Source organism: Paramisgurnus dabryanus, chromosome 7, assembly GCF_030506205.2.
Source record: "Paramisgurnus dabryanus chromosome 7, PD_genome_1.1, whole genome shotgun sequence".
In the NCBI taxonomy this organism is placed as follows: Eukaryota; Metazoa; Chordata; class Actinopteri; order Cypriniformes; family Cobitidae; genus Paramisgurnus; species Paramisgurnus dabryanus.
The window spans coordinates 22,670,854-22,675,210 of record NC_133343.1 but is presented as its reverse complement, the minus strand read 5'-3'; the positions used below and the strand labels follow the sequence as shown (position 1 = coordinate 22,675,210).

The 4,357-nt window shown below is 34.2% G+C and overlaps 1 long non-coding RNA gene across 1 annotated transcript; it reads left to right on the top strand.

The window, feature by feature from the left end:
- The first annotated feature begins 738 nt into the window (after window positions 1-738).
- On the top strand, window positions 739-4,062 carry LOC135757948 (uncharacterized). The gene is made up of 5 exons (XR_010536373.2): window positions 739-1,036; window positions 2,615-2,671; window positions 2,813-2,874; window positions 3,162-3,223; window positions 3,383-4,062. It is a non-coding gene; the product is annotated as an uncharacterized lncRNA (long non-coding RNA).
- The last annotated feature ends 295 nt before the right edge of the window (window positions 4,063-4,357 follow it).

Below are 4,357 nucleotides of genomic sequence, written 5' to 3'. Positions count from 1 at the left end.
GTCTAAGAGGTAAAAAACATCAGGATTTAAAGATCGTCCAGTTTGTGGATAAACTGTCCTCAAAAGGAACTCCACCTTGCTTGAACTGCCCCATCTATATTAAGCTTTCCTCACAAGCCTTCCCATTCTTTTTTCATTATCCTCCCCTAAATTGTATTTTCTCTCTCGTTTTCTGCTTGCGTAGTTGTTTCTTGTTTTCTTTCCACCTTCAATATTATCATCATTTTCTTCTTTTCATCCCTGTTCCCTACGGGCTTTTTGCAGTAATAGCATGCAGTATTTTTCACACACCTCTCTTCTCTCTCTTACACACATCTGCCAGGAAGACCACGTATCCAGATTTGAGTTGTTAAAGAGGCAGATACGGAAGAGGGAAAACTGACAGATTCAGGACATATATGTCAAGAGAGACTTCAGAAGCGCGAGATGGAGACCAGGCCGAGGATGAAGGTTGAGGGGAAGATAGGAAAGGAGATCATTCATCATCCTGAATGTGCGCCATATGATGAGAAATCAAATTTTCCTTGAACCTTTGAAATAAAAGCATTTTGTAACTTCTTCTGTTACTTGAAACTTTCTCTGAGGACCATTTACTGAAAAAGTAAAGTATTGCAATATTAGGAAAAAGTGGTTGAGGTTTATTAATAACAATTTACGATGCATTAATATACATATGTGACCCTGGACCACAAAACCAGTCATAAGTCACACAGGTATATTTGAAGCAATACCCACACTGTTAGATGTCGCTGTAGATTTAGCAGCACTGTACTGTAAAAATCCACAGTACTATACTGTATGTGTACATTACAGTACAGTACTGCAGTTCATAATGCATTCTGGGTAAATTTGTTTGAGCGGGAAAATTTTACAGTATATTTTGGTCTTGATGTAACCTTGCTGTAGCCATTGCTGTAATGTGCCAGGTGTACTTGCAATAATCAGAGAAAGTGCGCCAGAGTCAAATCACACAGAGGGAGAGAGAGCACAACTCCTGGCTGCAGCTGAAGGAGGACGATTGATTTCTGGCAGTTCGGTAAGTTTGAAATATTTCTGTTTCATGAAAACTTAATTTTTAGTTTAAGAATGTTGTCAATAGTTTGTCACAATATTGTTTTAAACGTGCAATGAGAGAGAAAAACGGTCGCCAACAAAGTTTCAATCTCCCTCAGAAAGTAAGCTAACGTAAACGTTACACACAGATGTCTACCGCTGCTTTAACTCGCTTTACACCTTTTTAAATGAATATAGGGTTGTTTTAACTAAATTATGACGGTTTGGTGAGTTTATATTGTGTTGAAAGTGTGGTGACAATGAAACTATTTTTAACGAAATGGACAAAGACAACCCGCCAGCGCGGTCTTGCGGTCCCAGCATAACGGTCGTTTATCTCGGCGTTTCATCCGTTCAGTTAGCGTCAGAGAAAAGTATGAAGTTCGACTGTTTGGTAAGGCTGACTCGTGGTTGTAAACAGATAGGACTTGACACGCCGTACACAGCATACTGTAGTACCGAACTCCTCCACAGAAGTGAAAACAAGAAACCTCATATTTAACTGGATACATGCATCGAACTCATCGCAGATTTAACTTCGACCAAATATAATTCAGACCTGGGCTCATCTTAATATCAGATGAACGAAAGGGATTGCCGCGCTTATTGTTGTTGTTATTATATTACGGTAACTTATATCAGCAAAAGCAGAGAATATCTTCTCTTAAGCGTTTTACACGCCCAGTAAGTTGTCCAATACATTTTTATGGCATATTGTTTCCACCACTTCAGATGCATTACACGCTGTATATAAGTTTCCAAAACACATCAAATCAATGCACGAAAAGAGAATGGGCTCCGCATTTACGTACCTTTGTCTTCTCGTCTCTGTCATCTGATCCTTCATCTCTGGATGAAAAACAGTCCATTATAACATCGTGTAGGAAACTGGCATCACCAGGATTGCTCAGATTTAGGCGATCATGTTTATCTTTAAAGTGAGCAGCTAGCTACTAACTTGTTAAAAAACTTTGCGTGAAATAGTGTTACACCGCAGCCGTCCGGGTAAAACATTAAAGGGACAGTCTTTTTACCTTGTCACTATAAATCGCTATTTTCTGCACTAAACGAGACATTTTCAGAGATTTTCTGTAGACAAGATGTTATAGAATAATAATTTAAAAAAGACTTATTTAGATATTTATATATAATATAACAACTAATATATATATACATATATATATATATATATATATATATATATATATATATATATATATATATATATATATATATATATATATATATATATATATTTGTTTTACAACTGACTTAACACTTACAGTAATGTTTTATTTGTTAGCATAGCATGATATTAGATTTAAACACTTAATACATTTTTAAATCAATCACTTTGTCTCTGCACAATGAACATTATCAAATATTATTAATGTTGTAAAATATATTGTTCATTGTTAGTTCATATTAGCTAAGGCATTACCAAATGTTAAGGAATAAACTCTTATAGTAAAGTGTTACTAAATTTTCTTTTACCATTTCCTTCACAATGTCTACTTATTTCTATGGCTAACAGATTTTGTAACATTTGTCTTTTTTACAGTCTTACCATTGCTTGTAAGCTGGATTGGGTAAGATGGATCATCTTTAAAGGCACCAGGCAAGTACATGATGTACAGTTACAAGTCATGTATTTTTTCGACTGCAATATTAAATGCTTTCACGTCACATGTAAAAGTACACAGGAATGTGCTGATCACTTTTTATTTGTAGTTTACATGAGTGTCATTGCACTTTTCAGGAGTTAAGGCAGATGTGGAGGCACAATGGGTGACACCAGACACACACCAAGCACATTGTTCGGTAAGTTTGCACTTTACCACTACAGTTTCTTTAAATACCCATGTATACACTCATTCACAATTCCCACACACAACACTGTAACACGACCATACACAACATGTACACAATTGTCTTAGTTTGCCATGTAGAAATATACAAACAGAAATATTCAGACTTTGGTTATAAGAAATTTAATTTAATAATTGTATTTATTTAGCAGAGGTGTCCCTGGACTTTATTGACAAAAGATTTTGTTTTCAGAATAAAAAGTTGTGTCCAAATCAGTAACAATTGTACTTTCTGTTCAGGACATTCAATCATGACATGATCCATGTGGATGCTGTCCATTGAGGAAAGAGTTTGTTCAGCGGTAAGTGAATCTTCTGTATTTTAATGTAATTAGGTGTGGAACAGTAGAATAAGAGCAAAAGGTTTCAGAATAGGGGTAAATTCAAGGCTGAGTTAAATTTTTTAAGAATCTTTTTCTATCTTATATTTGTTGACTTAATGTTTATGATATTTCTAACAGGTTTCTGGATAGAATTAATTCCAAAGATGGGAAAAAGTGCACATCCAGACAAGGAGCAAGCAAAAAGACAAGGAACTTGGTGCAGAGAAAAGCTGTGGCCATTAACCCCCATGTGAACAGCTTCATGCAGTCCCTGATTGAGTTCGAATGGACGACTTCAAAGTAAAGGCCACTGTGGTCTGTCTGCCAGTTTAATGCATTTATTTTTAGTGTTAAATGAAATTCAAGTAGAATATTTAAAACTATGGGCCAGTGTTCTTTTTACCACAGTGAAATGTTACCTTTTAGTCGATGATGGACTTTAAACTGAAAACTTCAAACTATGGAACAGTGTTCTATTTGCCAGAGTTAAATATGTTACAGCAGGGGTCTCCAAACTTGTTTATACTTGTTGATTTTATTTTATGTTACTTGATTATATGTTTATTATTGTTTAAAATCTTGTTTTAAATGTTTTGTTTCAATTAAATGTTTTTTTAAATAAAATTTTGATACAAACATTGCTTGGATTGCCTTTTAATTCATTATGTCATGTCAAGGATAGCATTTTTACCATATTAATAACTATAGATTTAAACCTAAATCTCTATCTATTTTATATAATATTATTGTATTAACTGTAATAAGTAATAAATAGTATTTATGGGTCAATATAGACATTACAGTAAATTACTGTAAAAATAGACTACTGTAATAAAATATTATAAAATTACAGTACAGTACTGCTTTGTAACTATACAGTACTAGTTTGTGTACTGTAAAATGGTATTACAGTACAGTACTGTAAACCCAAAATACAGTAACTTACTGGCAACCGTGCTGCCAGTACCGTACTGTAAAAATACAGGGAAATCGTTAACAGTGCAACAATACACTTGCCAAAATTCACTAGGATATTTATTAAAGTTCATGTAGATATTAAAGGGGCCATGTCACAAGACTTTTTTAAGATGTCATGTAAAATAAATCTTTGGT